We start from the raw sequence: 13,672 nt of genomic DNA on the forward strand, positions 1-13,672 counted from the left end.
GCTATAGAAAGATGGTCTCAAACCCAGGGGCCCCAGTAAGATTTACCAGAATCTACCAAGCCGATCACCTTTGTTCCAGTTGGGTGAACAGGGACAATCAACTGAGCCATGATCTACTAACTTGGATTTTGGTTACCTGCCATCCAGACCTGTTTGTAAACACATGCAATACAGGGGCACCCATGATACCAGTGACTTGAGCACCCATATGAAAAACAAACCCCACTGATATACAGGTGGACCCTGCACCAAGCCTGACATTCAAGGGAGACCTTCCTTATGGCTCATCTGCTTCCAGTCCTTACCTTCTGGTAGAGGAGATTGCAAGGACTTTTATCCAGGTTGGGGTCTAAGATGCCAGAGTTTCACTAGAAGTGACTCTGCAAACTGCTGGACCTCTTACAGGGCTGGCACTTCCAAAAACCAAACCATCAGACCACCAATTCCTCTGGATAGCTTCTCCCTTAAGTCAAGGGCCCCCCTTGGCTGCACATAATCACTCAAGTGATGCTGAGAAAGCCATTTCAGTAGCCAGAGTGCAGTTTGAGTAGATGCTGCCATGTGTTCCACTGAAGTACACGAGCACCCTGTGCACCAGAGCTGGAGAATTTTGCCTAGAAGTACCCATAGTGCAGCAGTGCTCATGCCTCATGGCTATAGCTCCTCCCCTGCTATATGGGGCAATGCCACTCTGACCCACCTTGGTTTCTTCTTGGAGACCAGAGCTCTATGTGGTTTTAACCTCAACCTCTCACTATTTTACCATTTTAACTAGTATATAGTTAGTATTGCCCTTCATTAGTTCAATTAGTGTTCGTTGTATTTTGTTAAATATTCCCCCACCCCTTCCAGCTCTACCTCTTCAGAAAAGAGAGCCAGGCTTGGCACAGTTAACAACCTCTTCTTCATCCCTGGATGATTCAACAGTGCCTGATTCATCCACTCTTCCAATGCCAGCAGATTCCAACGGCAGAGCAGGACCTTTTCCGGTGCATGGCTGCTTCCTTGGGCATTTAAGTGGAATTCCTGCATGAGAAAACCCATACATTAGTGGATATCCTTCAGCCATCTGCTCCTGGGGGAGTAGCCCTTCCTGGCAGTGATGCACTCCTGGAGCCTGCCCGAGACCTCAATTCCTAAAGGCAAGGACTCCAAAAAGACATATTTAATGGGTGGGAAGATTTACACCTCCTCATCCTCCTCCCTACAAATGCAGATTGTGACCCAGAAGGCACTGCTGTCTAAGTACAAATATGAAAATTTGACAGCTATGTCTAAGTTTGCAGCCTGGTTCCCTGAAGCCTCCAAAGAGGAATTTCTGGCATTGAAGGCTGTTTACTGAGGTTGTCACAGTCTGTGCTGGATGTTGCAGATACTTCTGCCAGAGTTACAGCATCCACAGCAACCATGAAAAGGGTATCTTGGCTGCAGAATTTGGCCATTGCTCCAGACATGCACCATCATCAGGTTGGACTATGGTATCCAATTCCTCTCCACTCCTCTTCCTGCCGTCCCTCCCCTTCCCTCTTTGGAGACTCCTCTCACGCGCAGGGCTGAAAGTAGATGTCTAGACTTGCCACTGTGCCCTGCACTAAGTCCAGCATACTTAGTGGGGGCGGGCAGCTCTGGGTCCCCAGAAGAGGCAGAGCCACAGATAGAAGGGCTGAGGACACACACACACCAGCCAGTCCTTCATGGCCAGCAGTTGGAACCCTGGGGCTGCAGTAGCAATTTGAATGCCCCTGGGCAAAAGGGGCAGGAAAGCATTGTGGACCCCTAGAGGCAGGGCCCCTGACAGGGGGGAGGGAGAGGGGAGGAGAAGAGAGAAAAATGTCAGCTGTCTGCAGGCTGGTACCGGTGGCCAGTTCTTACCAGTGTGCTGAATCAGCCCACTTTCACCTCTGCTCATGAGATGCTGCTTCTGGAACAGGTCCATTCTTTACTGGCCTTGGGAGCAGTGAAGGAATTGCCACCAGAACATTAGGGTCAAGGTTTCTATTCCTGGTACTTCCTGGTTTCCAAATCCAAGGAAGGAGCAATACCTATTCTCGACTTTTGCAACCTCAACAAATACATCAGATACACGAGGTGCCATATGGTCACCCAATCAACTATTCTCACCATGTTGTCTCGGGGACTGATTTATTGCCCTGGATTGTCAGGACACACTTCCATGTGGAAATTCTCTTAAGCCACAGACAATTTCTCCTGGTGAACTACCATTTTCAGAACCCAGTCTACTCCTGGGGGAATTGCACAACAACAAAATTAAACATTCTCCACTCACTATTTTAAAATGCTGCACAACTCTGGATATTTTATTTCTCAAAATAACACAGCATAAACTCACTAGTGTCAATTGTTTTGCTGATTGATAGGTATTTTGAAGTAAATTACGAAGTATGTCTCTAACAATACATACAATGAAAAAGATTCAGAAAACGTTTTTTTGTCAAACAGATTCCTTGTGGGGCATAGTAATATAGAACTTGGAATAATATATTTAAACTGTATCACAGAATTGTATTTCCCACCCCATCAGAAGCAGTGCAAAGGCGTGGGGAGGGCTAGTCAGGGGTAACGGAGTAGCTGAAGGAGAGGGAATGAACCTGGGGGGTTATTGGGTGAGGGTGAGGGAAATATTGAAAAGGGTTTTAGGGGACAGGGAAGAATTGTTAGCCTCCCCCATGCAGATCCTTGCTGACCCCTAGTCTCTTCCATTCATTCAGGCACATCTGCTCCTGTATCCCATGTGTCCCACTGCCACTCAGACACCTGCTCCCCCATCATCATGTGTCCCTGCACCTCATTTAGTCACTCTCCATCTTGCTGTGCTCCCTCCCCCTGTGCTTCATCTCCTTTCCCATGTGTCTCAGTGCCCTCACTCAATCATCCCCTTCCCCATGTGGCCCTGAACCCCTCCCCACATCTTCATGTGTCCTTGAACCCGCTTCCCCATGTGGCCCATTCCTACTCCACACCTGCCTCAGTCTGTCCTTCCCCAATAGCACTTGTGAACCCGTCTGTGACATACACCCGCATCCCCAGGCTCTTTGTCCCCCCATACCCTCTGTCTCCTGACCTGGCCCCACAGGTACTGTGATGCCAGGCAGGCAACCTCTTCCCTGCCCTGTCAGCAGGTGGGGCTCTGTACAACTCTGTTTTAGTACCACAGTGTCCCTTTGTGGGCAAAAGAAGAACTGCAGCAACTTTCCAAAAAGAGTTATTTTCTGCAGGGAAAAATAAATACACGTGTCACATTAATTATGCACATGCACAGCAGCATAGAATTCCCCCTGCAGAGAAAAGACTGAAATAATAAGAGGGAAAATAAACATTTGTGGAGGAAGTAGTGGTAAAATACCAGAGTGATAGGTGCTGGTATATGAACATAAAGAGACTGGAAAGACAGTAGGGTTGGGAGAGGAGAGGAGAGGAGAGGCGAGGAAGGAAGTTTGCTTGACAGACAAATGAGAGTGGGGCACTTGGGAGGAAGGCGACGGGGTTTGAGGGAGAACACTAAACACAAGTTTACGAGATGAAGGAGATTTGTATGAAAAGGAGAATGACGACTGAGGGGGGATTCGAGAACAGAATGGTGAGACATGGGTAGCCAGACACTGCTTCAAGGAAGCTTGCAAGAACACAGCAAGGGAGCTCAAAGATGGCCAAGAAAACAGAGGGAGATCAAAACAAGATGAGCAACTCCAAAGTAAGTGCTGGGGCCTCACAAGGAAGGCGGGGGATAGAATGGCCTGATGTCTGTCTTCTCCACATTGGGAGCCAAGAACTCTGTGAGATAAATATGATTTGTAAATGATGCCAAACCACTTCATCAGGACAAATGAATGAAAACCTTAACACAAGTGTTTCATTTTTAAATGTACATGGAACATCCAGCTCTGCAACTTGACAGAGGATGAGCACACACTGCAGGGAACGAAATGTAGGAGAACCAGGAATTATTAACTAGCCTACATATACCCTGTAATCACACTGAAATGTTTTGAATTTGGGACTTGCACACATACATGCTGATTTACAGTCTCCTGCCCTAGAGTGAACTCCAGCCCCTTTAGTCAATATGAAATGTTCCATTAACTTCTGTAGGGTCAGAGAGCACACCTAATTATTTAAAAACAAAAAAAACTCACTTTACTGAACTTGGAGCTGAAGTCTTAATAAATCAGCCATTACTATGACATGCCATTGTTCTACTAACTACACAGTGACTCACACCCAAGTGTGCACATAAGCTCCCTTTGGGTATGTCTAGGCTACATGCCTCTGCCGACAGAGGCATGTAAATTAGACATACCGATGTAGTCAATTTAAATATCCCCCGCTTCATTAGAATAAAAATGGCCACTGCGTTGTGCCAGCTCAGCTGTTTGTCGGCACAAAGTGGCAGTCAAGACGGGGATCGGTCGGCAAGGAAAGCCTTTGCCGACTGAGCCCTTATGCTTCATGCAAAGAGGTTTACAGCTGAGCCGGCACAACACGGTGGCCATTTTTATTCTAATGAAACGGGGGATATTTAAATCCCCGCTTCATTGACTATGTCGGTATGACTAATTTACATGCCTTTGTCGGCAGAGTCATGTAGTCTAGACATACCCTTTGTGTCCAGTGTTTGTACATTGTCTAGCACAATGGGATCCTAGCTCACAGCTGGGACTCCTACATTCTGTGGTAGAACACATATGATCTCTGACCACAGGCTGAATCTTCTATTTCAAACTAGACTATTTCTAAGCACAACTCCACCTGGAAGGGACTTTTGCATATTGGAACTTCATAGCATTCCGCTAAAAACAAGGCTGCTTCATGATTGTTAAATAAAGGAGAAACAGGTGTTGAAGCAAACGCTCCTCTCTGTTTTGGCAGCTAATAAACAGCTTTATTGATCAATAAGGCAAAGAGTGAGCCAAACATGGTCCCAGCAGAGCCGGGACCAGTAAGGCTGCCTAATACAATCAATCCTAGTATAATTGTACCCTTAACCAAACAAGTCTGACTTCAGGGCATCCAATTACAGAAATCATCAATTAAACTCAGGGAGCAAAACCATTATCAGCAAGATAGAGGGCAGGTACTAGGGAGTGAGGCTCCTTCCTTAACCAGCTCAATTAACACATTCCAATAGCTCATCTTGTAAGCCTCTGTCCTGGGATAACAGAAAGTTCACTCTGGTATACCTGCAGAAGCAACAAGCTGAAATGGTTTCTGTTATACAAGATGGCTTCTAGCTAAATATGAAAATGGTTTCCACACAGGGCTCTAACTCCAGTTAGAGGTATAATTGTGGTTGTTACTACAACAAAGTGGAATCTGGTTTAAGTAAAAACATTTTTGCCCTCCCAAACGATATCTACTTTACAGATGTTGATTGACACTAGTATGCTTACAATGAAAATATTAGAGCCCATCCGCCAACTGATGTTATGGGAGTTTTGCATTTGTCCATGTTGTTTCACCCTTATTTGGAGTGAAGGAGAACAGACAAGTGTAATTCACACAGAATGATGCAGGGTCAATGGTAAAGAGGGGAAATACAGCTTTCTGGTATATCCCAGATCACCACTGCCAATCCTCACATCCTTACACATGTGCCTGGAGAGAATGTGGGGAGGAGCCAGGGAACTGCTTTCTATGCAGGACAGTTTCCTTATAAAATTGTGCAAGAGATGCTGGAAATTGCTGTGGAAATTAATGCCGAGGCATTTTTTCCCAAGGATCCTGTATAAGGCCAGAAGAGGCAAAGGAAATAAATGATGAGCTTCTTTCGCAGTCTTACCCTCATCCGTCAGCCCACCTCCACAAACTACCCTCCTCAGATCTATAATGGGGTGAGGACGGTGCCATGGAAATAATTACGCACTTTTTTGCCATGCAGCAGTGTGAGATCTGTGTGCACAAGATCCCCATTTATGGACAGAACCGGGGAGAGCCACTATGGGCCCATAATATTACTAAGTTCTTTATAGTTTTTAAGGTAGGCATTGCTTAGTTTTCTGTGTTCAGTCAGCATGTTGTTAAAAGCTACCCCATGACTTGAGTGCCACGGAAAACAGTCAATTAATGCAAACACAGCAGTAATAGCTTATATTGACTGACTGCATAAAATAGATCAGAGGGAAAAGATTTTAACTAACAGGATTTTCCTTGATGTTAATAAGGTTGAGATAAAACACAAGAGAAAAGGAAAATAAAAACCAACTAGATCAGCATGCAATTGCCTGAATTAAAAAACTAAAAACTATAGATTTCCTCCCATGTGAACAACTCCTTAGATTGCAAAAATATTCTTAGTATTTATGGCTATTCCCTTTTGCACCAAATGATACATACACACCGTTGTGAGTCACACAGATTATGCAACACATGAAAAACCACTCTTGCATCTGCTTGCTACAGAAGTATTGCTAACAGATTCTCTTTTTACCTATTTCTCCTTTTCTAGTATCCTCGTTATTTCTATATGATTTACTTGGGGTAAAGATGACTCATAACTGGAGAGCAGACTGTAAAGTCTGAATGGAATCTAATGATCATACCTTTTGGAGATCAAACATTGTCATCTTCCAGCTATGACAAAAGAGGATTTTAAACCATCTTTTCAAGGTCATATTTTAAAAATAAGAAGTGTCATATTGATGAAAGTGCTATTTTGTTTTTATCTATTTGAAGAGCACCAGTCCAAGTACATTTACAAGAGTAAATATCCAAGTGAGCACACATGTGAATGTATATTGCAACAAAGCTCCTATGAAAACTTGGTGTGTCCTGTGCTTCCTGGCAGATTTGTTTGCCTCAGAGGCTCACAGCAGTCCACAATTTTAGGCACCACATCTAGGGCTTTAGTTTGCTGTTTGTTGAGCTCTTTTCATCACTAGCCAGCGTACAGTAAAACGGAGAATAAACTCCACAATCCTTTTCCCCAAGTGGAAATGGAAAAGTGCGTGTTGAGGGGGTAGGAACCTGGCCCTCCCTCTACTCTGGGTTCCAGCCCAGGGCCCTGTAATAGTAGCTGCCTGTGTGAATCCCTAACCCCTGCTGTAAGACAGCTCCAAGACCCCTGGACTACTTCTCTATATCTTCCCCAGCACCTTTCTTCTCTCTAGTTCTTCCTCCTAGGCTACATCTACACTGCAGGCTTTTTGCACAAGAATGACTGTTCTTGCGCAAAAACTTGCAGAGCTTCTACACTGCACACGTGTTCTTGCACAAGTAAATTTACAGTAAAGCATTGGAACAGAGGGCTTCTCGTGTAAGAGTTATTCCTCTCCCCACGAGGAATAAGCCTTTTTGCACAAGAGCTCTTGTGCAAGAAGGCAGTGTGGACAGGCAACATGGATTTCTTGTGCAAGAAACCCCTATGGCTAAAATGCTCATCAGAGCTTTCTTGCGCAAGAGAGCGTCCACACTGCCATGGACGCTCTTGCACAAAAGCACATCTCTTGTGCAAAAGCACATAGCAGTGTGGACCCACTCTTACGCAAGACCTTTAGCACAAGAACTCTTGCACGAAACCGTTCTTGTGCAAGAAGCCTGCAGTGTAGACATAGCCCAAGTGGTCAGTTGGTGTCACCTTTCCTCCCAGTGACACCCTACTCGGTCCTCTCAGCTACATGCATGGCCTAATTGTAGGCAAAGTTTCTTTTATAGCCAATCTGAGCTGGTTTTCTTAATTACCCCCAGGTGAAATAATTAGACTAGCCTGGCCTGACTCTGCAGGCCTGGTCAATTAGCCCCAGATGTTCCACTACCCCATTGCCTCTGCTGGTTCTAAACCAGCCCCTCCCTGTTACCCTGGGAACAGAGATCTCTTCAGGTCTGAGGCTTATATATCTCCCCTCCACTACTTTTTAGAACCTTCTGTTCTGACCCTGTCACAATATATAAAAATGCATGACCACAAGCAGTACTCTTTCTAAGCATCACCCAATCAGATAACTTCTCACATTCAGTGGTTCATCTCTCAACCCATCTCTTTGAAAGGCAGAGAGAAGAAATGAGCCTTACAATCAGAGGAGTCAACAGCCTGTGGGGAAAGGTGTGGGGTCAGTTCCATGCTCCTGGAAGGGGTGTGACTCAGGCGGAAGGGTGGGGGCTGAGTTTAGCCAGCCCTCCGTGGCACACGGAGCACAGCATCCTTCACCCTCAACACTATATAGAACACACGGCGACAATGTAAAGAACGGGGAGCTCCGAATGGCAGTGGCCAAGAGCCCCAGTCCCCTTTGAATCACCAGGCCCTGGGGTAACTGCCCCCTTTGCTCTCCCATCCACCATCTGTCAGTGGGCCTGCTTGCAATAGATGTAAAGGATGAGCAACCCTAGAACCAAGAAGAAGGAATGAATTGCAGGGTCAAGAAATCCTTCCAAAAAAAACAGCTTTCAACAAGCCCCCTTAGATTTATCTGAACTGAGCTTGAATCAATTAGTTCTCAGCCAAGGCCTAATCTTACACTCAGTGTAAATCACTCATCTGCATAAACTGAGTTAAGTTATTAGAAACAGACCTAGGCATGACAGCACATAGTATATATAGTTGTATCTCACACAGGGGGATGGACTAGATGATCTCTTGAGGTGCCTTCTAGTCCTAAATTACCATGATTCTATACACACTTTGAACAGGCAAGGTGAGCAGATGAGAGTGACTTTGAGGCAAGCAGATAGTTGCCCAATACTATGGTTGTAGGCCTCTCAAGCAGAAAGAGCACTTAAAAGCAATTCTTATTACCCCTTTTAGGGCCAATGGCTGGATCTTACAAATCAATAGTACTGAAGGCAAACTAAGGGATCTCAGAGGATCAGCATGTACAATTCATCCACTACCAGGAGATCAGTCACTCACATCCTACAGTCATGATAGAGAAGTAGATTTATAAGATAGATGCATAATCATAATATGCAGACAGCTACCATTGGTTATGTATCAGTCATGTTTCCCTTAGAGCTATTTACTTCTCATTGCTTTTGGAACAGCTTTAATAATTATGCAAACTGAAAATCTGGAGTGATCCATATAAATAAAAATGGACTGACTAGCGTTTCCATATTATGGGTTGAATGTACTTGTAATGGGCTGACTCACCACTGCAGCACTTTCTATTGGTCACACCAGGACTTAGCTCTGCCCATTGGAATGTGCCACTTTCTGGTCAGGGTCATCATCACTCTGCTCCACTGCCTCCACCTTCTCTCTATAGACCTGCATCGCTTCTTTGCCAGAGTGGGGCAGCCACCGCACTATAGCTACAAATATGTTATCATAAAGGGAAATAGCTTTCAGTGCCCCTCATAAACAGTACCTGATTGATTCATTCTCAGTAATAAGAGAGAGTTTGGCCCAATCTTTCTATCCCAAATGATAGCCATAGTTACTGAAAGAAATGCAAAAGTAGGATACATTTTATTTTAAGCCATAGAAAGTAACATTTTTTAAATATATTTAATAGCAATTAGCAAAGTTCAACAAATGTAAAACTGCTGCCACTGTGAAGAAACCAAAGGAGTCCAGAAACCATTTTACTCAGCAAATACTTTATCTTATTGCCGAGCGGAGAGACGTGGCAGCCAAGGGCGATACCAGCCTGGAGTATAAGCTCGTCTGTAAAATGTTGAGGAGAAAAATGATAGAAGTTTATGAGCAGTATCACCATTGTACCTAGGCTCCATCACTCCTGAATCTGATGTGCTCTGTGAAGAAGTGGCACTGGTCCTTCAGAAGATGAAGTGGGGAAGAGCGGCAGGTTTAGACCAAGTGCACATAGTAGAACTTTGTGTGGGAGGTGATCACTCTTAAAAGCTCTTAGTGAGAGACTCTCAAGATACATTAAAGAGGGGAGAATTCTAAAAGACTGAGAGAAATTGCAAACTGTTCTTCTGCCGGAAAAAAGGTGACCCAGAAGACATTCACGACTATCAACCCATCTACCTGCTTTCTCATCTTTATAAGGTCATTATGAGAACCATCTATGCCCATACTGAGGGTGTCCTTGAGGAAAACATGAGAAGGGAACAGGCAGGCTTTTGTAGGGGATTTGCCACAGTGGACCATATTTTTGTGGTCACACAGATGACCTAAAGGTGTAGTGAGTACAAGATCCCACTATGCTTGTTGCTCATTGACTTTTTAAAAGCCTTTGACTTGGTGGAACAAAGTGAAGCTTGAAGTGCTCTCCTTTTGCAGGGTATCTCCCCTGTGTATATTAGAATCATACAAGATTCCATGATGGACACACCTATGCACATCACGCCTTTCTGATGATCTCTTCATCACCGCAGTTAAGTGAGGCATAAAGCAGGGAGACGTTTGTCCAGCAAAGTTGTTTGCCAGTGTCCTGGAAGATGTCCTGTGGAAGAGCAAAGTGAAAGATGAATTTCTGATTGATGGCAAAGTTCTTCAGATGCTCCTTTTCACAAATGACATCGTCCTAATTCAATCAAAATCCCCAAAATTTCAAACCCTCCTCAATGACATTGGTAAGAACATGAAGGAGATTGGCCTGACCATCCACCTTGGAAAATGAAGTGGATGAAAAATGCATATTGTCCAGAGTATGTCATGCAGCTGGATGGACAGTCCATCAAGTTGGTGGATCAATATGTATATCTTGGACAAGCACTGCAGATGGTCAATGAGTTAAGCAGGAGGAGGAGGTCAGGTTGGATTGCCTTTGGGCATCAGTGCAGTGTTTTTGTTGATCCCAAAAGTCTCGCCTCCTGCACCAAGTTCTTCTATGTTTACTTGGTCTAAACCTGCCACTTTTCCCAACTTTGTCTCCTGAAGGGCTGCTGCTGCTGTGACTTCTTTGCAGAGCACATCAGGTTCAGGGATGACAGAGCCCAGGTACAATGTCTCCACGGATGAAAATAGTTCGCTATAAAAGTGCCATCAAATTTGTTCCATTTCACGTCTGTTTGTCATCGTTCTACTGTTTTTGTCAACAAATGCATTTGGAAGAGTTTGACTTAGCTGAATTTCACACTGAGCTCTTTGCAAATTTGTTTTCTCTTGCTTTTTTTGCAAGGTGATACTGCTCATAATATTATAAAAAATGATAGAAGATTATGAGCATGTCTGTGATATGAGGAATAAATGTCATGACTTTTACCTCAAAAGCACAAGTCTCTAAACCTCTGCCTAGTGAGCTAAAAGAGCAACTCCCATTTGGTCAGCCAGTAACGAATAATGGAAGCCTGATGCATTCTGAAGTCACTCCAGAGAGGAGGATTAAAACATTAATGTGTATTTCCTTTACTACCATCTAAATTGGTGTATGTGATATATGACATATTCCCACTCCATCACAGCTATATGTGTACTTTCACTCTTAAAAGCTAGGTGACTACCGCATACCACTAATATTTTGCATACTATACCAGGAGCCAGTTGTTGTGTGTAGGCACCTAAAAGGTATCTTTAATATTTCAAATATGTTTCTATCAAAGCTCTGTTGCGTTACATAATAGGAACGTGAAAAACACATCAAGGATATCATCAAAGAGTTACCACCTGCAAGACAGAAAGAGAATCAGGCTGTAGTTCTGTCCTTACAGTTTGTACACATGACAGCAGAACACGGCTGGAGGCCAAATTCTGACATTGTAGCTATCAAGTGTCCCTGTGTTAGGAGGGAATGTCCTGAGGAACTGACTGGCCAATGACATTTGGAAAATGAATGAATTGTGCTTGCCAGGTGCTTGGTAAAAGTATTTTTCATGAAGTACTTGGCATGAAATATACTTTCATGCTGTGTTATTGTTTCCTATTCTCCTAGACCTCCTCCTGATGCAAAGGGACAAAGTCTCGCCCCAAGTATACGAAGTAGCCGGTGCAGGTTGCATAGAATGTTCTTTGCCATCATTTTCGATTGAACAAATGCTTTAGTACAGTAGGATCACATATAGTGCATGAGCCAGAATTTCATAACCAAGCCATTTGTCTCGTGCCATCCATCTCCAGCCTTCCACAAACAGAGGCCAGGGACACCATTTCTACCCCCTGGCTAATAGCACTCCATGGACCCAACCTCCATGACTTGATCTCACTTCTCTTTAAACTCTGTTATAGTTCTAGCCTTCACAGCCTCCTGCAGCAAGGAGTTCCACAGGTTGACTATTTGCTTTGTGAAGAAGAACTTTCTGTTGTTAGTTTGAAGCCTTTAGTCCTTATATTATGGGAACTAATGAAGAACTTTTCTGTATGCACCCTCTCCACACCACTCATGCTTTTATAGACCTCTATCATATTCCCCCCTCAGTCTCCTCTTTTCTAAGCTGAAAAGTTCCAGTCTCTTTAGCCTCTCTTCATATGGGACCTGTTGCAAACCCCTGATCATTTTAGTTGCCCTCCCCTCTCCCACCCTCTCTCTTCCCCTCTCCCACCTCCTTTTCCCAGTCTCCCCGAGTTTTGTTCAATAAAGAGAGTTTCTATTTTTGAACACAATTGTCCTTTATTTTGTACATCAGGAAGGGGGGCTAAGGAGGAGTAAGTGGAAGGAGGTGAGGGAGGAATGGGGTACGAGCCCCCTTGGGGAGGACTGGGCTGGCTCTGCGGGCTCCTCGGGGTGGAAGTTCTCCTGCAGCCCCTTGATTGACCCCCCCCCTCTGGATGGCAGCCTGCGGCAAGTGCAGCTGGGCTGATGACTGAGTGCTGTGATGTGCCGATTGTGGGCACTCAGGGCACTCCAAGACAGGACTGCTTTGCTGTCCCTCATCGAGGTAGACAACCAAGCGGGGAACCCTGGGAACTGTCTGGCCGGGGTGGGGGTTGGGTCTCTTTAAGCACAGCCCTCAGCTAGCCTGAGGCAGCAGCTCCACACTCTGATGGTATGTCTACACTACCCCGCTAGTTCGAACTAGCGGGGGTAATGTAGTCATCCACAGTTGCAAATGAAGCCCGGGATTTGAATTTCCCGGGCTTAATTTGCATGAAGCCGGCCGGCGCCATTTTTAAATGCCGGCTAGTTCGAACCCCGTGCCACGCGGCTACACGCGGCACGGAGTAGCTAGTTCGGATTAGGCTTCCGTTCCACGAGGAGTACAGCTAGTTCAGATTAGAAGCCTAATCCGAACTAGCTACTCCGTGCTGCGTGTAGCCACGCGGCACAGGGTTCGAACTAGCCGGCATTTAAAAATGGCGCCGGCTGGCTTCATGCAAATGAAGCCCGGGAAATTCAAATCCCGGGCTTCATTTGCAACTGCGGATGACTACATTATCCCCACTAGTTCGAACTAGCGGGGTAGTGTAGACATACCCTGAGTCCTAACCTGATGCCCTGCCTGCACTGGTTCTGGCCAGCCTTAACTTTGGTTCAGGGTCCACTCAATATGGACATGCTAGTTCGAATTAGCAAAATGCTAATTCGAATTAGTTTTTAGGTCTAGATGCACTAAGGTAGCACAGGGCTACACCCTCCAATTTCTTTCCACTCACCTTCCATGTCCCTTTTCAGAGATCCTTCTCACAAGAGTCTCCTTGTACAAAAGGTTTAGGGGACAGTACAGCTGGGAGTGGTGGAGGAGGTCCTACCTTCATAGTGGAACAAGTGTTAATATCCCTGGTACTTTTTTATCCCGAAGACCACAAATGGTCTATGTTCTATTCTGGACCTGTGAGATCTCAACAAATAGACTCAGACTACTACAATCCTTGAAC

General features: G+C 45.0%; 1 long non-coding RNA gene across 1 annotated transcript in view; it reads right to left on the minus strand.

Moving 5' to 3' along the window:
- LOC102445180 (uncharacterized) overlaps positions 1–13,672 on the minus strand; it is an 80,686-nt gene that overhangs the window by 3,065 nt on the left and 63,949 nt on the right. The window contains exon 2 of the long non-coding RNA XR_012901387.2: positions 859–1,026. This is a non-coding gene — a long non-coding RNA (uncharacterized LOC102445180). The remainder of the gene's footprint in view (positions 1–858; positions 1,027–13,672) is intronic.

The sequence above is a fragment of the Pelodiscus sinensis genome, chromosome 2 (genome assembly GCF_052426305.1).
Source record: "Pelodiscus sinensis isolate ZL-2025 chromosome 2, ASM5242630v1, whole genome shotgun sequence".
In the NCBI taxonomy this organism is placed as follows: Eukaryota; Metazoa; Chordata; order Testudines; family Trionychidae; genus Pelodiscus; species Pelodiscus sinensis.